This window comes from Macrobrachium nipponense, chromosome 18, assembly GCF_015104395.2.
Source record: "Macrobrachium nipponense isolate FS-2020 chromosome 18, ASM1510439v2, whole genome shotgun sequence".
Lineage (NCBI taxonomy): Eukaryota > Metazoa > Arthropoda > Malacostraca > Decapoda > Palaemonidae > Macrobrachium > Macrobrachium nipponense.
The window spans coordinates 21,055,728-21,083,708 of NC_087211.1; the positions used below are offsets into that span (position 1 = coordinate 21,055,728).

General features: G+C 45.1%; 1 protein-coding gene and 1 long non-coding RNA gene across 2 annotated transcripts in view; both read right to left on the reverse strand.

The window, feature by feature from the left end:
* LOC135196913 (uncharacterized) overlaps positions 1–22,459 on the reverse strand; it is a 47,718-nt gene extending 25,259 nt beyond the window's left edge. The window contains exon 1 of the long non-coding RNA XR_010310512.1: positions 22,422–22,459. This is a non-coding gene — a long non-coding RNA (uncharacterized LOC135196913). The remainder of the gene's footprint in view (positions 1–22,421) is intronic.
* The window catches only part of LOC135196528 (replication protein A 70 kDa DNA-binding subunit-like), a 251,981-nt gene that overhangs the window by 213,905 nt on the left and 10,095 nt on the right, over positions 1–27,981 (reverse strand).

Sequence of the window (27,981 nt, forward strand, 5' to 3'; positions counted from 1 at the left end):
CAACAAATTGGACGTCTCTAGCACAATATTTCGATTTATGGTGAATTTATGAAAAAACTTTTTCCTTACGTTCGCTCGGCGGGTAACTCTTCTGATAAATTTTTTCGTGTGATTGTCCTAATGTTTGCATCATTTTAAATTTTCGTTACATAAAGCTTTATATATGCAAATGTGTGCAATTTCATGCACATACAACTAAAAACAACCCATGGTTGTAGCTTTTATCAGTTTGAAATATTTTCATATAAATAACGTTAACCCTCTTACGCCGGAGCCCTAAAAATCAAAACGTCTCCCGTATGCCGGGCCTGGTTTGGAGTGAGCGCGGAAGTGGAAAAAATAATATTTTCAAAAAATTACAGCGCGCGTACTTTTGAAGATTAAGAGTTCATTTTTGGCTCCTTTTTTTGTCATTGCCTGAAGTTTAGAAGCAACCATCAGAAATGAAAAATAATATCATTATCATATGTAAATAATGCGATATATGGTAGCGAAAAAAAAAATTCATACATAATTGTATTCAAATCACGCTGTGCAGAAAACGGTCAAAGCTAACGAGTTAATTTTTTTTGCGTTGTATTGTACACTAAATTGCAATCATTTTGAAAATATAATACATTGTAAAACAATAAAGCAACACCGGAAAAATATTATCACAAATGATGTACGAATTCGTAACGAGCGGACGTAAAAAAATGTTTTTTATTCAAAAAATTCACCGTAATTCTAAATAATGTTCTAGAGACTTCCAATTTGTTTCAAAATTAAGACAAATGATTGAATATTACGATACTGTAAGAGTTTTAGATTAGAATTGCAGATTTCGACCATTTCGGACGAGTTAAATTTGACCGCGAATGTCGAAATTTTAATATATATATTTTTTCATATGCACATTTTTCGAAGATGGAAAAGCTACAACCTTCAATTATTTTTTATTGTATTCTTCATGAATTTGCGCACATTTGATATATGAAACTCTATAAAAAGGCTAATATGAAAAGGAGCAAATATTAGGATAATGCCATGTACGTATTTCGGAGACTTGCGGCCGCGAATCGGCGCGCGGAGTGAAGGTAAATATATTTTTCAAAAATTCGCCATAAATCACAATATTGTTTTAGAGACTTCAAATTTGTTTCAAATGAAGAAAAATGACGGAATATTACTAGGCCGTAAGAGTTTTAGCTTACAATTGCGTTTTTCAACTATTTCGGTAGAGTCAAATTTGACCGAACATGGTTTTTTTTTCTATTTATCGTGATTTATATGCAAATATTTCGAAAAAAGAGAAAAGCTACAACCTTCAATCATTTTTAGTTGTATTCTACATGAAATTGCGCACATTTTCATATATAAAACTTTATGTAACAGCTAATTTTAAATGGTGCAAACATTTCGACAATCGCACAAAAAAATTCTGATTTTTTTCGGAAGAGTTACCGCGCGAACGTAATTTTTTTTTTCATAAATTCACCATAAATCGAAATATTGTGCTAGAGACTTCCAAGTCGTTGCAAAATGAAGGTAAATGATTGAATATTACTAGAATATAAGAGTTTTAGCTTACAATTGCGTTTTTCGACCATTTCGGTAGAGTCAAAGTTGACCGAAAGTTGAAATTTTTGCACTTAACGTTATTTATATGAAAATATTCCAATACTGATAAAAGCTACAACCATGGGTTGTTTTTTGTTGTATTGTGCATGAAATTGCGCACATTCCATATATAAAACTTTATGTAACGGCAAATTAAAAGGGGTGCAAACATTAGGACAATCGCACAAAAAAATTTATCGGAAGAGTTATCGCACGAACGTAAGGAAAAAGTTTTTTTCATAAATTCACCATAAATCGAAATATTGTGCTAGAGACGTCCAATTTGTTGCAAAATGAAGGCAAATGATTGAATATTACTATAATATAAGAATTTTAGCTTACAATTGCGTTTCTCGACCATTTCTGTAGAGTCAAAGTTGACCGAAGGTTGAAATTTTTGCACTTATCGTTATTTATATGAAAATATTTCAAAATTTTATAAAAGCTACAATCATGAGTATTTATTAGTTGTATTGTGCATGAAATTGCGCACATTTTCATATATAATACTTCATGTAAAGGATAATTTAAAATGGTGCAATAATTATGTCAAAGTGACGAAATAATTTCCGAGATGTGTCACTGATACTTTTTAGTGCGATAAGAAAGAAATTCGCGCTTGCGCGCCTGCGTAGCGATTGTAAACAAAACAACGCCTTGATCCGTGAACTCCCAGCATCCCCCAAGGCACGTGATACAAAAGTTTTCGGCTGGTAGGCCTATAAGTATTTTTCCGCGAATTTTTTAAAAAACTTTTTTTGAGCCGACGTATGATACGTCCAATCGGCATACGGGAGACATTTTGACTCGACGTTTAATACGTCCAATCGGCGTAAGAGGGATAAGTGCAAAAATTTCAACTTTCAGTCAACTTTGACTCTACCGAAATGGTCGAAAAATGCAATTGTAAGCTAAAACTCTTATATTCTAGTAATATTCATCATTTACCTTCATTTTGAAACAAATTGGAAGTCTCTAGCACATATTTTGATTTATGGTGAATTTATGAAAAAAAAAAAAAAAAAAAAAAATCCTTACGTCCGCGCGGTAACTCTTCCGAAAAAATCAGAATTTTTTTCATGCGATTGTCGAAATGTTTGCACCATTTAAAATTAGCTGTTACATAAAGTTTTATATATAAAATGTGCGCTAGTTGAAGGTTGTAGCTTTTCTCTTTCAAAATATTTGCATATAAATCACGATAAATAGAAAAAAAACCAAGTTCGATCAAATTTGACCTACCGAAATATTGAAAAACGCAATTGTAAGCTAAAACTCTTACAATCTAGTAATATGCAGTCATTATCTTCATTTTGAAACAAATTCGAAGTGTCTAACACAATATTTAGAATTATGTGAATTTAAAAAAAAAAACTTTCTTTCCCTCTCAGCGCGCCGATTTGCAGCCGAAAATCTCCGCAATACGTACGTCGCATTATCCCAATATTTTCTCCTTTTTGAAATCCTTAGCCGTTTTATAGTTTCTTATATGAAAATGTGCGCAAATCATGAAGAATACAACAAAAAAATAATAGAAGGTTGTAGCTTTTCTCATTTCCGAAATATTTGCCTATAAATAAATATATATAAAAATTTCGACATTCGGTCAACTTTAACTCGTCCGAAATGGTTGAAATCTGCAATTCTGATCTAAAACTCTTCAGTATCGTAATATTAAATCCTTTTTCTTCATTTTGAAACAAATTGTAAGTCTCTAGAACAATATTTAGATTTACGGTGAATTTTTGAAATAAAATAACATTTTTTTACGTCCGTGCGTTACAAATTCGTGCATCATTTTGTGATAATATTTTTCCGGTGTCGCTTTTATCTTTTTACAATCTATTATATATCAAAATGATTGCAATTTAGTGTACAATACAACGAAAAAGAAAGTAACTTGTTAGCTTTAACCGTTTTTCGCACAGCGCGATTTGAATACAATTATGGATGAATTTTTTTTTTTTTGCTACCATATATCGCATTATTTACATATGATAATGATATTTTTTTTTGTTTTCATTTTCTGATGTTTGCATACTAAAACTTAAGGCACTGAAAAAAAAGGAGCAAAAATGAACTCTTAATCTTCAAAAATTAAGTGCGCTGTGATTTTTTGAAAAAATTATTTTTTCTGCTTCCGCGCTCACTCCCAAACCCGCCTCGGAATACGGGAGAGGTTTTGATTTTTAAGGCTTCGGCGTAAGACGGTTAATTGTTTACACTAAATATTATTGTAAAAAGCGTTGTTTCTTTCATTTACTATTTTGTTGAATATAGTTAGACTATACCGTCTCACTCAACACACCAAACACTGGCTCAATAATGGCTTTTTTGTATTGTTTCTGTATTGCATTTGGCTGTTTTCATATTTTGTCATTATGTTAAAATGTATTGTGAAATTCCCTTTTTATATTTGAAATGACAATTTGTCCAAAATTGCATTTTTCCTAACTATACAAACCTGAGGTCCTTTTACAATTAGGAAGGTACTAGCGGCAGCTGGATAGGTCGTAAGCTTTCGAACAAGGGGTTCGGTAGTTAACTGCTTGTCCGACAGGCGCGCGCGCGCAACTGGGAGGTAAACAAATCACTTTTGCTTTTGGCCCAAGCAAAAACTGCAGAGTGAGGGGTGGCATGAGGTGGGACTATGTGTAAAAGGACCTTAGGTTTGTATAGTTAGGAAAAATGCAATTTTGGACAAATTGTCATTTGTTCCGACACGGCATACAAACCTTCGGTCCTTTTACAATAGGAAGACTCACTTCTTGGGGTGGGAGGAATCTGAGTCTTTTGTGAACAGACTGGTGTTCGCCCAACCTTGGAATGCCTCCCTGGTCGTAAGAGCGAGGGAGGGATCCAAGCCTCTGTCCGATTGATCGGGGTGTGCACCGCAGGATCAATGGTCAGACCTCTGGACCAAGTACTAAGAGAGAGGCAAGCGTATCTCTTCGTACCAGCAAACAAGAACAAGTTCCTATTTGCAAGAGGCAACATAAAGTTATGGTTTGTCTCTTGTTGGCATCCATTTCTTCCCCCTTGTAGGAGGAAGTGGTGGATATTCGCTCCCATCCCTAGTGAAAGGGATAGGATGGGGCTCTGTCGAGTAGCTCAACCGGGCATCTCGTCCTTATCCAGCAAGGTGATGACCGTATCCCTCTACCCACAGGTAGAGGGGGAGAAAAAGATAGGAAGAGAAGCCAGTCACTTCTCTCATTCACTTATCTATTCTTACAGTCACACCAGGACTCGATGCTGTTCAGCCTGCTAGGGTCTGGGTTAGCTACACAACGTGTTTGAGCAGCCACCACGGGTCCCAAGAAAAACGATCCAAGGACCTGTGGGCAATATCCAAAAGGTAGAAGGAGGTGCCAGTGGTCTGGTTTATACCAGACCCCTGCCTTCAGTACCTGCGCCACGGAGAAGTTCTTGTGTAACTCGAGGGAGTGTACTTCTAGGTCATCTTGGTGCCGACGAAGAGTCTTCAACACTCAGCCTGGGATGTCGAGTTTCTTCAGAAAGCGCGGTCGCGCTTTCGCAGGACAAGCAGCATCTCCTTCGAATCGAAGGCGGTGAAGTCCATTAGGGAGGGGATTGTGAACGACTCTAACCGATCGTCAGGAACCGAAGGGTTCTGAGTCTTCGCTACGAAGTCGGTACGAAATCGAGCGTCACGAATCCCCATCCCCTGGATGCTTGACTTCGCAGGAAAAGTCATGCAATTACCTCAGAGGAAAAGAAGGGAATGGTCGTATGACCTATCCCTCTTCTCGACTTCGGTGATGTCCTGTACCCATACTGGTCTATCCGTCTGCAGCGAAGTGTCTCACATTCTCCTATCCCCATGCAGTGAAGTTCTTCTCGTAGTGGATAGAACACGACACTCAATGGTGGGTGTCGATGGTATGGGTACTGTGACAAGCCGTTAGGACGAAGAAAAGACTGTTATGGAACAACCGAACTAAGTCCACAGCGCGGTTCGTAACTGACTTGGGCGCTCTGACAGCTGCCGACTGACTGCGTTCGGTAGAAGGCAAGTTGTCCAAGTACCCGAGGAAGTCACGTGACCTTCGCCTTAAAAGGGTTATGCCAAGAGACTAAACAAATAATTTGTTCGTCACCGATGCCAGAAGGCGAGGTGATGATTCTCTTAAGGCATGTGCCCAACAGGCGAAAGTCAATTGCCTTCTAGAGACCGAGGTCCCTGATGGCAAGATATCTCATAGTATAGTTGATTCTCAGCTAAGGAGAAACAACACTGTGTCGTTGAAGACGAAGGTAGATATTGAATGCAACCTACGTCTTCACAGCTGAACCGAGAGAAGGATTCTCAAGATTCTGAACCTGTGCTACAAAGACTGAGAACGCTAAACCGCTATTCATTGCTGTCCGGTGAGGATCGTAGTTGCAATAAAAGCGGAGCGCTTTTCAGTAATGAAGAGACAGGGAAATACTGCCTGAAGAACTGCTTCTCATGGGCTGAACATTTGGAAGTAGAGCTGTCAGGTCGGAGAGTAGGCGATGTCTTCTGACACATCTGTTAATTCGGGCGAGCAATGAATAATTGCACACCTACGAATACGAGATATTTTGAAGACAAACTCAGATGTCTGCAAAAATCATTCGCATTATCGCGGTGCGATGCAGCGGGAGACTAGTACAGACTTCTGTTACGTGCGGTAAACAGAAAGATGAAAGAGTCCAAGAGATATCTCTGTTGAAAATTCTCGCAATGTCGAAGGCGATGAAATCGAGCGTCACAGCAGTAGATGGTCCTTCATTATTGCGAGAATCCCCGTTAATCAGAGACCTAAGTCCATGATTGTTGGGCAGAGATACGGTTCGGTAGTCAATCAAACCAGGAGAGAGAGAGAGACGTAACCGACCGTGAATCTCGGAGACCTAGCTGATACTGAGCTGCTATCAGGCAGTTTCAATACGCAGTAGCTCTCGGCGACTCGTCATCCTGAGTTGCCAGGGTAATCCATTATTCCCACGAAGGAATGCGTTCGGCTAGAACCATCGAGCATAAAGAATACGCTCGAGCAATTATATTTAAACGAAAAGGATTTCGGTAAATACAAAAGCTGATTTGGTGTTGTCATGCCAATACCAAGTATCTAAAATCGAAACTGATAACTGCTGGGAGGTTGCAGGCAACCCCGAGTTGCAGTTCAATTAAGATACAATTCGTCTCGGTCACAAACCGTAGAGTTACTACGGTAATGCGCCTACCCCCCGGACAATTCAACTGTTAAAAGAATCATGTCGCGAGGGTAATATACGTAGTATATTTGTAGGTTCTGTACCACGACCTCCATCCTTAATTCTTTTCCTCTCGAGGAATGAGAATAAGGATTGGAGATCGACCGCCTTCGTTCTCTAGTCAAGAGAGTGAAGGAGAAGTCTTTCCCAAGGAAAAGCTTCAATGGTGAACAGAATACCGAAGACGATAGTTCAAGCCAAACTGGAAGTTCCCGTCTGTTCTTCTCTATTCCAGGTTAATCGCCTACTGTAGATACTCTTCTTCCAAATGCTAGAAATTACAGGAATTCGAGCATAAGCGAGGTTCCCGATTATCGTGTAACAATTATTCGGGGATTCTCGCTCACTTTGGACCGTGGTCTCGCCTAAGTGTTTGGAGATCGTAAAAAACTCGAACACTCTGAGTGCGCTAGAAATTCCGTAGAATTCTAAGCACTCTGCGAAACCCCCCACCGAATTCGTCAAACTATATCGGCTGGTGGTCCTCTCAATTCCCGTAGAAATCGAGAAAGGGGCAGGATCCCTCCTCAACGACCCGGGGCTTAAACCGTCCAGGTATGGACCCGAAGGTTTTCCCCCGGTAGCGCAGCCCCTAACGTGGGATCTTACAGAGAAATCTCTGTAGGATCCCTCCCCTTTCCCTCGTAGCCGTAAGGAGAGAGAATGAATGGGAGGAATTGGATACTGGCTCGCCTTCCCAGCGGAACTAGCAGTTGGAGAAGAAAAGGAGCAGCCATCGCCTTACGGCGATGGCCTCTCAGAGCCTGGGAAAACGTATCGTCAGGAGAAAACGTTTTCCCGAGGAGGGTTACGAACTCTCACTGTAGGTAAGGGTCTGCCGCCACTGTGGAACGTCGTCTGGGTGGGGCTGATCGACACCTGACAGGAGAGAGCCGATACCGTCCCCTCCGACTCATTCCAGTCCTCGTCGAGGTCGAAACCTCTCAGGAGGACCCGAAGGGGTGGGGGGTATTCAAATACGGTGTCCGAAGACACGTAGAAACGCCTCTGTCGATAACTAGTAGAGGAGGTGAAGTAGCTTGTTCGACCGGCCAGAACTGAGAGAGCCTTCTTGTCCCGAGACGAGAGACTACCTGGTTCAAAACAGTCGGCAAGCTCCGATCGCGGCAGACCCACCGTCGATTTGGGTTCCCTCTCAGGCCCCAAAAAGACTCAAGCCGAGACATGGCTCTGCTGGTGGGAGCGGCGATCCTTCCCCGAGGTCGTTGTGCTGACGAATCAGCACCATAACCTCGGCAAAGTTCCTCTGGATCTCGGAAGTCACAGCATCTTGCAGAGTAGGACCGTTAAGCCCTTCGAACAAGAGCATATTCCGAGAACCTCCTCCTAAGAAGGGGAACAGCGACAGCCCTCTCGGTCTTCTCCATCCACTTGCGCATACGTCCTGGCCGGTCCAAGAACCGTGCCTGGCACGTAGGGCGTCTCGTGGTGGGATCATGAGGGGCGCACCCCTCACGATCACTCCTCAATACCTCGCTCCTCCCGGTGTAACCCGAGGAGGTTGAAGGTACGGGAGAGGCAGACCTGACGCTCCCTCCTCGCTCGCTGGCAGAACCAGCAGGCTTGGAGGGCTGCAGGCGATCGTCAACCCGCGGTGGCGATCGAGCTGCAGGCCTGGTCGAACCGTCTCGCTGTGGAGAACGGCTGGACTGAGCACAGCGGCCCCGATCTCGAGTGTCAGAAGAGCTGGTGCTGGTTGCCGTACCCGATCGCTCTCTGTGAGAGCGACGGTCAGGCGACCTGCAGGCTCCACTGTCACGGTGAGAAACCGGGGTGCTTGTCCCTCCACGGCACGTTCACGTCCGGTGGTTCCAGCCGTGGCTGGCACCGGCGAACGGGGGGACCTCTTCCCAGCCTCAGCCCGTGGCCGTCGTGGACCGTCACGTTCCCCGGGTAGCCAGCTGGTCGCCGCGAGAGCGAGAGCTGGTCTGGTGAGAGTCGCAGTGAGCGGCTGTCACCAAGCCTTCCGCTCCGTGCCGTGAACCTGACGCTGAGCGGGTGCTCAGAGGTCTGGTTCCTGGCTGCACGGTCGCTGGTAGGCGACCGTACACTCAGTACCTCCCGCGAACGAGAGGCCGAGACGGACCCTGATGCAGTGGCAGAACCACTGACACCAGGCGAGGAAGTACCGGTGTTAGCCGGTACTCCTCTGGTCCCCCGTAGTCTTCTTCCTTGCGGAAGAAGAGACGGGCCCCGCTCCCGAAGGAGCAGGAAGACCAACGGAAGGAACCCTCCCGTCCCACCAAGGTGAGACGGGTCCCAAGAAGCTCCCGAGGGAGACTTCTTAGGAGGGAGGGAAGAGGCAACCTTCTTCTTCCTCGGCTGTGAAGCCTTAGAAGTCGAAGGGGAAGAGGCGGCAGCCGACGACGATGAAGAAGATGAAGACGACGACGACGACACCTTCCTCCTCTTCTTCGTCAGCTTCCTCAGGACAGACGTAAGATCTGCTATCCAGGGCGGAGCCGGGGCTGCTGTAGCCAAAGACACAGGGCCCCGGATGCACCTGTACAGACAGACCAAAGTCTGGGGTAGTACCACCACGAACAGGGACGACGTCAGCAGGTATGGGCATCTCAGGAACAGCAGGCACAGCCAGCACAGCATCGGTAGGGACCGCCAGCGCAGCAACGGCAGGGACAGCCAGCGCAGCAACGGCAGGGACAGCCAGCGCAGCAACGGCAGGGACAGCCAGCGCAGCAACTGCATGGACAGTCAGCCCAGAATCGGCAGGTACGGCAGGCAGCACCGGAAACACAGGAAGTGGAGCAGCAGCCAGCAACATCCTGGTACGGCGGGCGGGCAGGTCCAGGGCGAGCTCTAGGGCAGCGGAAGTGTGGTCGCGGCAGCGCGGCAACCACGAGCGGCGGCGGCGGCACGCCCCCCCTCTCAGTACGGCGAACGGCACTTCACAGCGGACTGTAGGCAAGACTGTTACCACGTGAGGCGAGTACACCAGGTGAGGAGGGACGTTGTCACCTGGAGTCGATATCGTTGTCGTGGTCACCACTCCATGGGTGACCGCAGTAGGCCCAGACATAGAACCGCAGCCCCTGGACACTAGCACGCCCTGCAAATCGAAGGACGCCCATACCTCACCAAGGTCCACCCTCGTGGCAGTAGCACCTGCGGAAATAACAGTAGTAGTGATTAGTGGGGGGGAAGTCCCCTCGCGCGGGGGGGTGAGCCCCACACCGAACGAGCGGAAGACCCCGAATACAATTGTACATCGGGCACCGAGCGCCCTCCCCCGCGCTCGACGGATCGGGCGAGGAGAAGAACCCCGATAAACCTCTCCCCCCCCCCCCCCCCCCCCCCCCCCCCCCGAAGGGGAAGGGCCATCTGTGGGGAGTCTGACGGGGGGGGGGGGGGGGGGGGGGGAGGGGGTGGGGGGGGATTCTTCGTTCCCGACCCCCGCACAGCACCATGTACCCAACAATAATAATAAGAGCCCGAGAACAATCGTGCCCTCTGGCCACCGAATGCAAGGTGGGGGGCATAAGGATCAATTCCCCTGGACTGAGCGGAACTTGAACCAAATAAAAATTGATGCAATCAATAATAAAAGGAATAAAATGAAAAAGAATCTTGCATTACGATTCACTTCACAATGAATGTCGGATCGAGCGCATTTGCGCCCTCGGTACCGAGCGCAAGGGTAAAAGGATCCATTCCCGATTATGAACGGAAACCTTGATCCATAATGAATTGATGCAATCAAAATATATATGACGAAAAAGAATACTGCGCTTGCGATTTCACTTCATACAAATAAAAAGGGGAAGGATCAATTCCCGGGAAATAGCGGAAACATTGATCCAAGTAAATAATGCAATCTCAATAAAATATAAAAATGAAAAAGAACTGCACTTGCGATTTCACTTCATTCAAATAAAAAGGGGAAAGGATCAATTTCTGGGTAAGAGCGGAAAACTGATCCAAAATGAGTATTGCTACAATCAAAATAAATATATGAAAATGAAAAAGAATACTGTACTTGCGATCCCACCTTCCATACAGAATAACGGTTTTCGTGACCGAGCGCATTCGCTTGGCAACGAGCATACAGGTCAAAAAAGTATAAATGAAAAGGGCACTTACTTATGATTTTCATCTACACATTTTTTTTCCAACCAACAAAATATAAGCTCGGAGCGAGCGCTCTCCCGCCCTCAGCACCGAGCATACACAATACGAGGATCATTTCTGGGAAAAATGAATTCCCGCACTTACGCCCTTCAGTCCCGGCACTCGGGTAATCGGAGGGCGTGGAGAAACCAAGATCCTTTAATTCACAATTGAATTCAATGGAAATAAATATGAAATGATTGTACTTACAATTCAGTTTCACTATATAAATAGAAAAAGGAAAAAACACAACCAGCGAAAGCAAACGACGATGAAGCGGGCAGGGAGAGCTGTGTTCACACGTCTACACGCCAGCAGGCCGAAAGCAAAAGTGGTTTGTTTACCTCCCAGTCGCGCGCGCGCGCGCGCTGTCGGACAAGCAGTTAACTACCGAACCCCTTGTTCGAAAGCTTCGACCTATCCGCTGCCGCTAGTACCTTCCTATTGTAAAAGGACCAAAGGTTTGTATGCCGTGTCGGAACAACTTTTGATTGCTTTTGCATACATGCAGTAATATTGTAACTCTCTTCTCCTCTCCTAAACACATCAACGCTCCCTCGTTCAGTCTCAAGTCAACTGCGTGTGACATACGATTTTGTACATCTTATATGATAAATTTAATGTTGAAATGCTTTATTCTTTTAGTTATTTTATTGAGTATGGTTTTATCATTAAACTATAAATAATAAATGAAAATCATTTTAATGGTACAGTATTTCTTGTAGGACACTGTAGGTCGTTGAATATAAGTATAAAAAAGATAATCAATCAGTTCAAAGTACAACCATTTGTTCTACAATACAACATTTTCTAAAAAATTTAGTTCAAAAAACAGAATGTTCGACATAAGATTGCCAAATGAGATACCACTGTACTTGAAAGCACTCCCATATGACACATCATTAGAAAGCGCTGAAGCTAGAATATCTAGCTTGGAAAGAACCTTAGAGACTATAAACATTGCAGATTTGAAAGAGACACATTAATCAAGGCAGTATTAAGAGTTTTGCCGATGGCCAAAGAAAAAGAGAGCCAAAAGGATAGCGGACACTATGGAGGGATTTGGAAACATTCCTCGTAACAAAACTCAGTTCGAACTCATTTCAACTTGTATTTGGACTTATTATAAGTTTAATGTCATGGATGTTCTAACTTCTCTATATGCTTTTCCTGAACCGAATGGGAAGCAGAAGGCAGAGGTACAAAGGAAAACTCAATACTAGCATTAACAAAATGCCTTGCCTGACTAGGGTGATAGCTGCAGATGAAGGGATGCTAGGCAGGATATAACCAAGAAGTTTAAGTCCTGACCTAACTAATTGCTTTCACAGTCTATCAGCTTTCCTTCTTTCCTATATCTGATATATTCTGGGATAGTCCTTACAAACATTCACCTACATCCTTTACATTTAGTGTCAAGATCACACACTGTACCCATGCAGCCGATACATAGCAAATGTTGATCTACTTCAAATTCCAACATCCTGCTTACATCAAAATCATTCCTACATAGCCTGATGTTACTGGTTTTGCTTCCGGTGGAAAATTTCCTAAGAAAATGAAATTACAATACCATAAACAGGTGTAAAACTACCAAACTTCATAGAATACCAACAATCACCTTAATGCAATGGTGGCAAGACCTCTGATGAGCTAAAAACCCTTCGAAACACACCTGGTGGAGAACAGGTGAAGTTGACAGTAATCCGGGCAGCCAATCGAGTGTTTGTTTGAATGAACACTGGCCTAATAGGTATGGAGATATAACTAACTTTAACAGTAGGTAAGATTCTTCCCAAATAAAGAACACTCAGGTGAAAGGTACTCAGGTTTGCACCAAGGACTGTTAGAGAGTTGAGGACTGTGAGGTGGACCATTAAATCTCTTACAAGAAAGAAGCAAAGAGCTAACGACGTTTGTTTCTTTAACAAATGAGATTTTGCCCAGAAATCGCCAAAGAGGCCTCTTGCCAGGATTGGAATTCTCCGAGTCTAAGACAAAACTGATGCTCAGTAACAAGACACCCCTTTCCACCAGCTGCCTGTCAAAGCCTGGCCATGTGCGATAGGTTTGACTGAAAGGGGTGACTACCCATGGGCAAACTCCATTGGTCTCCTTGGACCTCCAGTATGTCTTCTCCAGGTTCAGGAGTGTGTGACAAGGACCTTCATCTAGGAGAACCAGGAGGATGGGAAGCCATCTCTTCCACTTGCACTGGCACAATAATATTCACTTTAAAGTCCCCCCTAATTCAGCCACCGTATTCACCACTAAACTCAACTTAGCGTCAAATCTGCACTCAAGACTGGCAATGGGATGGGAGACGTAAGCATGGGAGTAGACTGTACGATGGGTAGGGGGACTGAGGATGAGAGACAAGGCTGGAAGAGGGGAAGAAGAAATGGCAAAATCATCTACAACACAAGTTCTAGGTGTAGGTTCAAGACTACAATCCCTGCCCTACTTCGGCTCTAAGAAGCTGCCTTCCTCTTCCTATCACTATCAAGCTTCTCTAAGTTGGATTTTAACAGTTTTCCATTGCCTACTGTCCCAATCTTTGCACTTATCACATGTAGGCTCTTTTTGAATATATTTGGCCCATACAGTTTGAACAAATTGTATAAGAATCATAGCGGGTTTTTGTCAACCTGGTCTACGAGCCTTCCAACAATACCTTATGCTGGAGGAACTTAAGTCCCAACATGATAAATAACTAAATCAGGTATAAAACCATCTAAAGTAAACTTATAAGCTTAAGGCTACACAAATAAATGAATACTTCCCCATATCCTGGAAAGATACACCCAAAAATACCGATGAAATAAACCTACAAAAGCTGCTGCAAAAACATTTGATGTTACATCGAAGGCCGGCAGAAAAGAAGTGAAGTCCTTTGCCTTGTTGTTCCTATTGTTCTCTGATAGTGGGCAGAGTAGCCACCTACACAAAAAACAATAAAAAGAGCTACCACGATTTTAAAAATTTAAGCTGCCATGTGAGTGGAAAATATAGCTGTGTAATTACCTAAGTTACTTATATGAAAAACATGTACATAGTCTGAATTTTGGGGAGGGAATGGGGCAAAGAAGAATCCAAGTGTCATTTAAAAACACTAGATAGGAATTTTACACTTGGTAGACTTTAACTGGAAATATAGGCAATAACTACAGTAATATCCTGAACTTATGCAAGGTTAGGTTCCAGACCCCCTCGCGCAAGGGAAGTTCCATTTAAGTTTTATGGCACGGTCTCTAAAAAGGCTAATAAGTGCTTGCTTCTTGCTTCTTGAGTTTAAACACTAAATATGACCATAATCATGCTCCCAAAGCATAAGCTAACTTTTAAATGAAATTAAAAGTTACTGTAATTTCATTTATAAAAAAAAAAACTTTCTTTGGGTCACTAGGTAAACTTCACAAGTCAATCATAACGAAGGTACACAATTCAATAAAAATAAGAAAAACATGCATGTACATATGTAATGTTTGCAGAGGGTGAAGGAAAAATTCAATCAATTTAAAATCATGTACTAGAGTAAGGCCAGAGAGAGAGAGAGAGAGAGAGAGAGAGAGAAGAGAGAGAGAGAGAGAGAGAGAAACGTACATCCTGTGAGGTAAAACTCTGAGGGCTATCATCTTTAATAAGTGAAAATGAGATCAAATCTTCTTAAAGTACATTAACCTGTATGTGCTGTAATTATGTACATAGTACATACAGATTGTGACCAACACTTTTCTTCAAAGTTAAAAAAATTATTTTCACAGAATGACAACGTCTGTTATGTATATGTTTTACTAGTTGATCATGGAGGTCTTATATAATGAAACACTGGATTACGTACTGCCTTTGAATATATTTTCAAAAATATAAATAGCGTACACAAAATCTCCATACAGAATTTAGAATTTACACTTAAAAGCATGAAAACTTACACCAATCGTAGTATACTAGTACATACTTCAGAAATTAAACTAAGTTTCTGAAGGGATATCATCTTTGAAAAGTGCAATAACTTTGTGAATGGGTATCACATTTTGTAAAAGTACACATATGCACTAACGGTAGGTGCTGTAATTACCTTTGTTTGGTATCAAATTTATACATGCACACAAAAATAAATATAAATTTGTAATACAGATTTTATAAAGAAAACCTTTAAAAATTATATTGTTATGATACAATAAAGTTTCATACATACTTACCTGGCAGATATATACATAGCTATCGACTCTGTCGTCCCCGACAGAAATTCAAATTTCGCGGCCACTCGCTACAGGTAGGTCAGGTGATCTACCGCCCTGCTCTGGGTAGCAGGACTAGGAACTATTCCCGTTTTCCTAATCAGATTCTCTCTTCCACCTGTCTCCTGCGGGGAGGCTGGGTGGGTCTTCAATCGTATATATCTGCCAGGTAAGTATGTATGAAACTTTTTATTGTATCATAACAATATCATTTTCATACATTCAACTTACCTGTCAGATATATACATAGCTGATTGACACCCTATGGTGGAGGGCAAGAGACAGCTAACTAACTGACTAGACAGGTAAACAACATATGTTGTAGGTATAAATGAACCTTAGTTCCTACCTTATTAGATGGAAGACTTCGTGGCTACTGCCCAGGAGTCTGCTTCATCTTAAGAGCCTTAGCGAGATAGTGATCTGTGGCCAAGAGTTCTTGCTGGTCTGTCGATGGGGTCTTATCCACTTACTCGGCAGAGCGTAACTGGCGTTTGTCAAGGGGTGCTAATCCGCTTATATGACAACACGCCTTCTTTAAGGAGCACACAAACCCGATCCGATCACCCGATCCTAACCCGTGTTAGTTTCTAAGATTGCCAAGAGTCATCCCCAAACTCTTAGCAAACAACCACAAACTCGAAACTCATACATACAAAATCAAAAATAAAAATTTTGTACCCCTCTAATAGTCAGCTGTCACTCGATTTCCTAATGAAGCGAAGTGAAGGCCGCCAGTGCGACATCTGACACTCCCATGCACAGGAAACACGAGAACACATCCAATACAAGAGGGTTACGTACACATATTTAAGGATCGGTGCTCTCTCCTTTACCCAGAACCGTCTGTGCTGACACAAACGGACCTAAAGAAAAACATTTCTCATACGTTACTCGCACATCTTTTAAATAATGAGATGCAAATACTGAGTTGCATCTCCAATAGGTTGCGTCCAAAATATTTTTAAGTGACATATTTCTTTGGAACGCAATTGATGTCGCGATTGCCCTTACCCTCATGAGCTCTTACTCTTAATAGATTAAAAGTGTCCCATCTGGGGCAGTTCTTATGAGCCTCGGCAATTACACTTCTAACAAAGAAGGCCAAAGCATTTTTAGACATAGGTCTCTTGGGGTCTTTCACCGAGCACCATAGACCATGTTGTGAGCCTCCCAACCGCTTCTTTCTGTCCAGATTAGAATTTCAGTGCTCTAACTGGACAAAGTGATCTTTCTATTTCTCTGCCTACTAGGCTAGTAAGTCCTTTTACCTCGAAACTCCTAGGCCAGGGATTCGAAGGGTTCTCGTTTTTGGCAAGAAAAAGAGTCTGGAATGAACAAATCGCAGAATCTTCTTTGAAACCAACTCGTGACTCAAGGGCGTGCAACTCGCTGACCCTTTTAGCCGTAGCCAGAGATAGAAGAAATATACACTTTCAGTGATATCCCGGAATGAAGCCGTATGAGGTGGTTCGAACTTTTCCGATGATAGAAATTCAGAACCACATCTAAGTTCCAGCTCGGAATCCTAGGCTCTACTGACTTGGACGTTTCAAAGGAGCGGATGAGATCGTGCAAATCTTTATTATTCGTCAAGTCTAAAGCCCCTATTTCTAAAGACTGACGAAAGCATAGTTCTTGTATCCTTTAATAGGTTTGGGTACAGGAGAGATGTGACTTTTTCCCTCAGGAAAAGAAGGAAATCCGCAATTTGGTTACAGAGGTATGGAAGAGGACAGCTTCTTCGACCTGCACCAGTTTCTGAAAACTTCCCACTTCGATTGGTACACTCGCCTAGTAGATGATCTGCGGGCTCTAGCAATTGCGCTTGCCGCCTTGCGAGAAAACCCTCTCGCTCTGACCAATCTTTCAATAGTCGAAGGCAGTCAGAGCAAGAGCGGGTAGATTTTGATGGTACCTCTCGAAGTGGGGTTGTTTGAGCAGATCTATCCTGTTTGGAAGAGATTTGGGGAAGTCCACTGTCCACTCCATCACTCCGTGAACCAAATTTGGGATGGCCAAATTATTGGGGCATATCAGAGTCATTTGGGTTCCCTTTCGGAGAAGGGGGGCCACAAAACTTTCGACTACTCCCCCAGAATCTTGAATGGGGGAAAAGCGTACACGTCTAGCCCTGACCAAGTCCAGGAGAAAAGGCGTCTATTGCATAAGCCCTGGGATCCTCTACCAGGGCGCAAAATGTGTCTATCCTTTTGGAGAGAAACGTGGCGAATATATCTATCTGCGGTTTCCCCAAAGATACCAAGGGTCTGACAGACTTCCGAGTGGAGGGTCCATTCTGTAGGAAGGACCTGGACCTCCTGCTCAGTCTGTCCGCTCTCAGTTCCTCTCCTTGAACAAATCTCGTTAGAAGAACCACTTTCCTTTGATTTGCCCAAATCAGCAGATCTCTTGCCAGTTCGTATAGGGCGAAAGAGTGAGTTCCTCCTTGTTTCTTGACATAAGCCAGAGCGGTCGTATTGGTCGGAGTTTATCTGAATTACTTTGTCTCTGACTATCTGCTCGAAGCTCCTTAACGCGAGGTGAATCGCAAAGAGCTCCTTGCAATTTATGTGCCATGACACCTGCTCTTCCGACCAGGTGCCTGACACTTCTTCGGACCCTAGAGGTCGCACCCCCAACCTTGTCTCCGACGCGTCTGAGAACAATGTCAGGTTTTGGGTTCCGAACTTCTAAGGATACTCCTCTGTTTTCTTCCAAGGGGGTCAACCACCACCTTAATTGTTCCTTTACTTTTAATGAGATTGGAAACGTGTCCGATAGCTGTCCTGTCTTCCAACTCCAACTGCTTCTCAGGAAGTACTGAATAGCGGACGGAGATGCAGTCTTCCTGAGGGAAGAACGTTGTTCGAGCGAGAGGAAAGGGTCCCCAGAAGGCTCAACCGTTCCCTCGCTGAAGTACGCTCTTTCTCTAAGAAGTTCAATACTGTGGCACAGCCTTTCCTTACTCTCTCTTGAGAAGGAAATACTCGAAAACCCCGAGAATCCATCTGAATCCCCAGATAGACTACGTTCTGGCTGGTGGGGACCATCTGGGATTTCTCGAGGTTCACGATTAATCCTAATGTCTTTGTCAATTCCAGGATTGTTGACAGGTCCTCCAGACACTGCTTTGAGACCTGGCCCTGATGAGCCAGTCGTCCAGGTATAGGGAGACGTTTATCCCTTTCATGTGAAGGTGTTTTGACACATTTTTCATCAAGTCTGTGAAGACTTGGGGAGCCGTAGTAGAAAGGCCGAAACACAGGGCCCTGAACTGATAGATCCTTCCCTCGACATGAAACGAAGGTACTTCCTCGACGAATGGTGAATCGGGACGTGGAAATATGCGTCTTGAAGATCTAGAGACGCCATCCAATCTCCTTGACGGAGAGCTGCAAGTACTGAGGCAGACGTTTCCATGCTGAACTTCTGGTGTTGTACGAATTTGTTCAGCGAACTTACATCCAGTACCGGTCTCCATCCCCCCGAGGCTTTCGCTACGAGAAACAAGCGATTGTAAAACCCCGGGGAGCTTTGATCCAGTACCAGCTCTATTGCTCTTTTGTCCCAAATCTGCTCCACCATTTGACGAAGAGTTTCCATCAGACAGGGTCCTTGTATCTGGCTGACAGTTCCCTCGGTGACGTTGTCAAGGGGGGTCTGTCCTTGAATGGGATATAATAACCCTTCTTGATTACTGACATTGACCAAGGATCGGATCCTATGTCTTCCCATGCTCCCGCAAAGAATTGTAACCTGGCTCCTACAGGTGTCTGGAGGAAAGATTTCTCATTTTCCCTTCTTAAAGGGACGGAAGGCAGATCTTCCCCTTTTTTCAGTTGATTTCCTTCTGACGATGGATCTAGCCTGAGAGCCTCCTCGAAAGGGCTGCTGTTGTTGAGCTGGCTTAGAGGCTTTCTTTTCCTCACTAGCTACAGGTCTATTCTTCCTTGAGGATTGCCTTAAAAGATCCTGAGTGGCTTTCTCAGTTAGCGAATGGGCAATGTCTCTCACCAAACTGCGAAGCGAAATAAATGCTCAGAGAGGCGCATACAGCAAAGCGGATCTCTGCGAAGGCGAGACGGCCTTAGTGAGAAAGGCACTATGAACCGCTCTCTTCTTTAGTATTCCCGCACCGAAGAGGGAGCACACTTCCGCCGATCCATCTTGAACCGCCTTATCGATGCATGTAAGGATGCTATGCAAGGTTTCAGGGCTTAGTTGTTCTTTTTCATGGGACTTCTTAGCAATGACCCCAAGGGGACCAATCTAGGAAGTTAAATACTTCTAAGGTATGAAAAGTCCCTTGAGGAGATGGTCCATTCCGAAAGACCCCATGTGCTTTCGCTGAATTTAAGGCATGGTCTCCTCGACGAGTATACGAGACTGGAGAAGTCCGATTCAGCTGAAACGGGCAGAGACAATCCCATGTTTTCTCCCGTTTCGTACCATATTGCCTCTCCTGCCCCTTAGTTTAGCGGAGGCATGCAAAAAATCGTCCTTCCTAACTCCTTCTTAGTCCCTTGATCCAGGAGTCCGAGATTGTAAGGCCCTTTTCATGGATATGGCCGGTTTCATTTCAGGGCAAAAGACGCAGACTTGTGTGCCTTCGTACTTGAAAAAAGAGAGCGAGGAGAAAGGAGGAGCGGCTGGAGTCATGCATCTCCATATTCTTCTAAGAGAAGAGCAGAAAGAACTTTGTAATTCCGAAAAAGGCCCCTTCTCTGTTAGTAACTTCGTCCTCCGAGACGTCATCTAAATTAATAGGATCGGAAGGAGAAGGCTCCCTTCCCTCCTCTGTCTCCTCTCTTGATTTCTTCCTTTCCCGAAAGAAGAAGCACTTCTATAAGGAGATGGGCTAGGAGTAACTCTCTCCTTACGTTTATCATTAGGCGAGTCACGTATCACTGCTCTACGCCTGTTAGACTCCTGTCGGATGTCAAGCTCTTCACGAGGAGAATGCGCCTGGCGTTTAGCAGGAGTATCTCGCTGAGAATACTCCTGAGGCCTGGTAGGAGTATCCTGTTTGGAATACTCCCCTGGCGCCTGACAGTCTTACACTCTTCGAATACTCCTGCCGTCTGGAAGGCGCATCTCGCTCCAAATACCTGCGAGCCTGTTAGGAGTATTAAGCTCAGAATACTCCTGGCGCTTTGGTAGGCGCATCGCGCTTAGAATACTCCTGGCGCCTGGTAGGAGTAAAAAGTCCAGAATACTCCTGGCGCCTGGGAGGAGTATCGAGGCCAGAGTAATCAAGGCGCTTGGCAGGAGTATCTCTTCCCGAATACTCCTGACCTACGGAAGCGCATCTAGTTCCGAATACTCCTGAGGCTTGGTAGGAGTATCGCTCATGGAATGCGCCTTTCGAATAGCAAGTATATTGCGCTTAGCAGGGCGCTATACTCATATCAGGAGTTCTCTCTTCTCCAGTTGGCTCTTGTTGCTTGGATGAAGATCTGGGCCTAGAACGATCTACCAGCTAAAGTCAGGCTCTTTGCGCCTACTTGGCGCCTGGCTCCTAGCTGGCGCCTGACGCTTGGTAGGAGTTACTTCCTTTCCCACATCTCGCCTGCCTAACGCACCGCTCCCCCAGAGATGGCCGCTTGTGCGACACTCCCCTGGAGGATTCGTCGCGCCCGGACAAGGAGATCGGTATTTGGATCTCTTAATCGGAAGCCTGTCATCCTTTTTACGAGTAGGCTCTTTAGAAAGTACTCCTACCAAAGACGCTATTTGCTCCTGTACATTCATCAAAATTCTCCTGGTCGAAGGCTCATTCGAATCAGGAGAAGGAGATCTGGAAGGCGCTCAAGAGTCTTTCCCTTCCAAGGATCTATATCCTTTCCTCGCTTAGCTGATTACCCGAAGGCGAGCCTCCTCCTTCCGAGAAGCGTCTCGGGGCTAGAAAACTTGAAGCTCAGGTTCTTTCCAGTTTCCTTTTTAAGCGGAACGTGAAAGCTTCGATTCCTTCCATCCTCTTCTCGGAGAAGGCGAACTAGAAGATGAAAAGCACTCACGAAGGACGCTTTTTATATAGCTGTCCCTGGCAGTCTGAGATGTATAACGATTCTGCCGAAGGACGCCTGATCGTTGGGGATTCCCCACGACCCCCACCCCGTAAGGCTTTCGACTTTCCTTCTCCTCTGGGGCCAGGAAGCTTGGAAGAGGTCTAGGCCTGGGAGCGTCGCAGGGACGCCAGACGCCCCTTCCACTACACTGGGGACACTAACATCACTCGAGAAACCACATTCACTTCTCTTACCTTCCAATGCTTCCATTTTCTCTTGCATTTTTTGAAGGGAAGCTCTGAGTTCCGCTATTTCTGAGGCGGAATCAGAGGGATAAACTTGTGAACGGGCTGAAAGTAGAATGGGCATAATTAAGAGAAGAAGAAGCTACAGAACTACTAGACATTTTCGGCTTTTGTAAGCCGCCTTCCTCTCTCTATCTTTCTCTAACTTCTTCAAGTAAGAAGTCAGATTCTTCCATTCTTGCGCACTCAATCTCACACTCGTTACACGTATTCTCAATTGAGCATTCAACCTTTCTACAACCACTACATGTGTGTGAGGATCTACCGAAGCTTTCGGAATCCTCACCTTACAGCCTTCATTCACACACACTCTGAAGCTAACACTAGAATCAGACATATTCACGAAAATCCAAAGCGAAGTCCAAAAACCAGTCCACGATAGCGAATGCCAAACAACGATCCAAGTACGTCACCAAAAAATCAGTCGAAAAGATGATCAAAAGCGTTGTGAAAAAAGAATTCCAGTCAGGAGGAAGTAACAACAATGTTGATACTACCGGACGACAGAGAGAATCTGATTAGAAAACGGGAATAGTTCCTAGTCCTGCTACCCAGGGAGCAGGGCGGTAGATCACCTGACCTACCTGTAGCGAGTGCCGCGAAATTTGAATTTCTGTCGGGGACGACGGAGTCGATAGCTATGTATATATCTGACAGGTAAGTTGAATGTATGAACTAAAAAATTTACATAAATTAAAACAAACACTTTTGCAAGGTTTTTGCTCTGTTTCTGGAGCATTCGCAAATGTTCGTGCTATTATGAAGAAGTTGCGTATGATAATTAGTTAGGTTCCAAAATGAAAATAAATTATTAAAAATAATGCATAAAAAATGAAAAAATGGTAAACACTTGCCTGTTTTGGTATGGAGTCAGCGTGATGCAATTGGATGACACTACCACCACCTGGAGTCATGAAGGTGAAGCACCAACGTTGGGTGGATTTCGCTGTGCTAAAGGATTGCGTTGAGCATTACCACCTGCAAGTGTGACCCCATCAGGTTTGATTATACTGGCCAATATTGGAAAGTAAATAAACAGGTTCTTTCGAGGGATTATACACTGATAGTGACAAAACATGAAAATTTCTTCATAATGATTTATTTCTTTTTTCGTATACCAGCACCTTTTATACAGGAGTACTCTCCAGTGCAAGTCAGAACAGTTGTTGAAATTGGTAACATTTTCATTAATTGGCAGTTATTGGGTGAGTGGGGAATATATCCCTAACCCACCTTATGTCATCACTCATTTTTTTTTTTTCAGCCACAAGGACAAAGCAGGACAGCCAGCCAGAGTGGGTTGGATTTATAAAAGGCTCTGATATGTACACCCAGGAAAAATGATATTTGTAATGATACAATAAAGTTTGTTCATACTTACCTGGCAGATAATATATATATAGCTGTATTTTCCGAAGTCCGACAGAAATTAAAAAACTTACGACACACGTAGTGGGAGTCAGGTGGTTAGTACCCATTCCCGCCGCTGGGAGCGGGTATCAGGAACCATTCCCATTTTCTATTCATAATTTTATTTCCACTGTCTCCTGAGGGGAGGTGGGTGGGTACTTAAATTATATATATCTGCCAGGTAAGTATGAACAAACTTTATTGTATCATTACAATATCATTTTGTTCATGAAACTTACCTGTCGAGTATATATATAGCTGAATCCCACCTTTGGTGGTGGGAAGAGACAAAATAGAATTTTAGGAAACATATACATGCAGATAATTGATATCTTGGTTCCTTACCTGTTAGCATAGCTGGCTTCGTGGTTACTGCCACGTAAGTCTTGCTTGTGCTACTAGAGTTGCCAGCGAGGTAGAGACCTATAAGCTGGTGCACTCAAGATGATCTGTCAACGGGGGTGGGCGTGACCACGATGTGAATAGACCATTGACCATACAATGAGGGCAACGAAGTAAAAATCCACCTGGCCTAGTCTACCAAAGGTATTGCACTAAACTAGACTAAAGAGGGAGATCCCCCTCGGGCGGTCGACCCCACAACCAAAAACACACACAATTAAAAGCTCACCTAACCACTAAAGGAAAGGATGAGTGCTACCTCCTGCCCCCAAAACAGTGTCTGCCAGCGACGTATGGTGTCCAAGCGACGAGCATGTTCGTATGTCGCTTTCACCTCCCGCAGGTAGTGTGAAGCGAACACAGAGTGCTCCGCCAATATGTGGCACTCAAAATGTCACTGAGTGCCATATTTCTGGTGAAAGGCTATCGAGGTCAAAATAGCCCTCACCTCGTGGGCATTCACTTTTAAAAGCTTCATGTCCTATCACTACATGTGGAATGAGCTTCCTTAATGGTGTCTCTCAAGAAGAAAGAAAGCGCGTTCTTTGACATGGGAAGATCAGGCTTCTTAACAGAGCACCACAAGTTGCACGAAGGTTCTACAGTCCTTCTTCCGTTCTGTCTAAATAGAATTTGAGAGCCCTGACAGGGCACAGGACTCTCTCTGGCTCACTACCCACGATCTCTGTCAAACCCTTGATTTCAAATGTCTTGGGCCAAGGGTTGGAAGGATTTTCGTTCTTTGCTAACGAACATAGGGCTTAAAGAAACAAACTGCATCAGAGTTCTTAAACCCAACATGCTTGCTTATTGCCTGGATCTCACTAACTCTCTTCGCCGTCGCCAGAGCAGTTAGAAAAAGTGTCTGCCTTAAGGTTTCTAAGCGAAGCTAAGTTGAGCGGTTCAAAATCACTGGACATCCAAAAACTTTAGAACAATGTCTAAGTTCCAAGAAGGAACTCTTGGTTGAGATACCTTCGAAGTCTCGAAAAACTTCAGGAGATCATGAAGGTCTGTTATTGGCTAAGTCCAGCCCTCTATGCCTAAAAGACTACAGAAAGCACACTTCTGTAGCCTTTTATCGTAGGCACCGCTAAGCGAACTTCATTCCTCAAGTAGAGAAGGAAGTCTGCGATCTGGCTCACAGAGGTAGAGGTGGAGGAAATGCCTTTCTTCCTGCACCAGCTCCGAAAAACAGCCCACTTGGATTGTACACGTATATGGCAATAGAAGGAGGTCTCCTTGCCGTTGCGATCGCTTTAGCCACAGGTCTTGAAAAACCCCTCCGCTCTGGCCAACTTCTGGATAGTCTGAACGCAGTCAGACTCAGAGCGGGGAGGTTTTTGTGATACCTCTCGAAGTGGGCTGTTTGAGTAGATCTATCCTTGGAGCAGAGTCCTCGGAAAGTCTACTAGAAAAGACATGACCTCTGTGAACCAGTCGGTCGCTGGCCAGAAGGGGGCCATGAGAGTCATCCCCGTTCCCTCTGATGCCCGCGAATTTCCTTATTACTTCCACTAGGATCTTGAACGGGGGAAAGGCATATACGTCTAGTCCCGTCCAGTCCCAAGAAGGGCGTCTACTGCTACTGCTCCTGGGTCTAGAACTGGTGAGCAGTACAGCGGGAGTCTCGTTGTCCTGGAAGTTGCGAAGATGTCACGAGAGGACATCCCCATAACTTCCACAAATCCTCTGGCATACTTCCTGATGAAGGGTCCACTCCGTCGGGCAGAAGTTGACCTTGTCGACTGAGTAGATCTGCACGGACGTTTTCTACTCCTGATATGAATCTCGTCAGGATAGAGACATCGTGTGCCTTCGCCCATAACAGGATCTCTTTTGCAAGGAAAAACAGGATCGAGAGTGGGTTCCTCCCTGTTTCTTGAGATATGCCAGGGCTATGTGTTGTCCGAGTTGATCTGCACCACATTGCCGGAGACTTTGTCCTGAAAGAACTGGAGCGCCAGATGGAACTGCTGCCAGCTCCTTGAGGTTTATGTGCCAGGACACCTGTTCCCCTCTCCAGGTGCCTGACACTTCCTCCCCCACCCCCCCCCCCGCCTCCACAGTGTTTGCTCCCCACCCCGTGGAAGACGTCGGAAAACAACACTAGGTCGGGGCTCTGAAGCTTGAGGGAAAGACCCTCTGCGAGCTTCAAAGGGTCGTCCCCACCTCTTAGATGTTCCTTGACCTCTTCCGATAACACCAGAATCGATTCAAATTGTTTTGGTGCTTCCAATTGTCCGACAGGAAGAATTGAAGAGGTCTGAGGTGCAACCTCCCTAGGGAAACAAACTTCTCCAGTGAGGAAATGGTCCCCAGCAGACTCATCCATTCCCTCACCGAGCATGATTCTTTCCCCAGAAAGGTTGACACTTTGCTTAGGCAATCTAGTTTTGTCGCCCTGGGACGGAAAAGAAGCCCGAAAAGCCACTGAGTCCATCTGAAATCCCCAGATAGACTAAAGACTGAGAAGGGGTCAGATTGTGACTTCTCGAGGTTCACCAGAAGCCCCAAGGACTTCGTTAACGACAAGGTCGTGTGCAGGTCCTCCAGACACCGGTCTTTCGAGAGGCTCGTACGAGCCAGTCGTCCAGGTAGAGAGAGATCCTGACTTTGGAAAGATGAAGCCACCTCGCAATGTTCTTCATCAGTAGGGTGAATAACCATCGGAGCAGTGCTGAGTCCGAAGCAGAGAGCCCTGAATTGCACAACCTTTTCCTTTCAGGACAAACCGCAGGTATTCCTGGGACTGGGGGTGGATGGGACGTGGAAATACGCGTCCTGGAGATCTAGTGAAGTCCATCCAATCCCCCGGTCTTAAGGCTCCCATCACTGACTGAGGTGTCTCCATCTTGAACCTCTGCTTGATGACAAAGAGGTTCAGGTTGCTGACATCGAGTACCGGTCGCCATTCCCCCGACTGCTTTGGCACCAGGAACAGTCTGTTGTAAAATCCGGGGGAATTCAGGTCGGAGACCTGTTCTACGGCGTGTTTCACGATCATCTGATCTAGCAGATCGTAAAGCACTTGTTGCTTTTCCTCCCGATAAGAAGGTGACATGTCCCTGGGTGTCGTAGACAGCGGGGGTGGTTTCAGGAACGGGATCCGGTAACCCTTCTTTAAGATGTCCAAGGACCATTTGTCTGCACCTCTCTCTTCCCAGGCTTGCGCAAAAAGCTGAAGCCTGGCTCCAACCGGTGACTGAAGGACTTCTGTTTCACTTCTTGTTCTTGGCAAGCGCAGTGGCTCTGCCTCTGGAAGTGCCTCTTCCTCGAGGGGCTGGTCTCGAGGAAGAACTACCTCGAAAGGGCTTCGATTTCTTGAGAATCGAAACTCCCGAGGACGAAGGAACCGCAGGTCTCCTGAAGATTGTGCGAGGAGATCTTGCGTGGCCTTCTCCTGTAGGCTGGTAGCAATGTCTTTTACCATAGCCTGGGGGAAGAGATGATCCAAAAAAGGAGACGAAGAGCAAATCTGCCTTTTGTGACGGAGAGACAGATTTAGCTGTAAAATTGCAAAACAGGGATCTCTTCTTCAAGAGCCCTGTGCAAAAGTGAGCTGTAAGCTCCTCCGAACCATCTCTGACGGCCTTGTCCATACACGACATTACGCTGGACAGCTCCCCCAGACTAATTGAGTCGGAACTCCTAGACTTGGCATCCAGAACTCCCAGACACCAATCTAGAAAGTTAAAGACCTCTAACGTCCGAAAGAGGCCTTTAAGGTGGTGGTCCATTCCGTAGTAGACCAGGAAACTTTCGAAGAGGACAGGTGAGACCTCCTCGAGGCATCCACAATGCTTGCGAAGTGCTCCTTAAGCTGACGAGGGAAGTCTAATACCTACGTCTTCTCCCGTCTCATACCAAATGCCAGCTTTCCCACTAAGTCTCGAAGGTGGCAGGGCAAAAGAAGTCTTTCCCTGAGACTTCCTTTTCTCCATCCAGTCATGGACCTTACGAAGAGCCCTCTTAGTTGAAAGGGACTTCTTCATTCTGAAAATGCCGAGACCTTGTTGATCTTTGGAAGAAGAAAGTTGCGAGGGAGGAGAGCGAGGAGCTTCGGATGAAACGTATCTCCAAACTCCGATTGAAGAAGGCGGGTCAATACCTGGTAGTCAGAAGAGGAAATGCGCCCCCCAAGGCCTTTCCCAAAGGTTTTCATCATCAACTTCAACCGAAGCGTCGCTAAACCTCTACTTCCGACACAGGTGAAGTCGGAGGAAGTAAGGCTGAACTAAGACTATCTGGTCTAAGTTTCCAAGAGGAGCGTTGCTGTGAAGTGGAAAGGCAAAGTGATTCCTTAATAGAAACTCCCCGGTTTGTCTCTCTAAGACCGAAGTAACTTGAAAAAAATAAAATCTCATCAAAAACAGGTGGGTGACGACGAAAATCCACATCCTCGTCCACGAGCGTCCGCTGGCGCACGCTTGGCGTCCACTGGCGTGCGAATGACGTTCACTAAAGCGCGCTTAACATCTCGCGCGCGCGCTCTGCTTCCGCCGGTGCACTCTTAGATGCCACTGGCGCTCGCTTGGCTTCCGACCGAGCGTCAAGATCCTGAACTTGCACCGAAGCGTCCACGCAAATATCGAGCTCTCG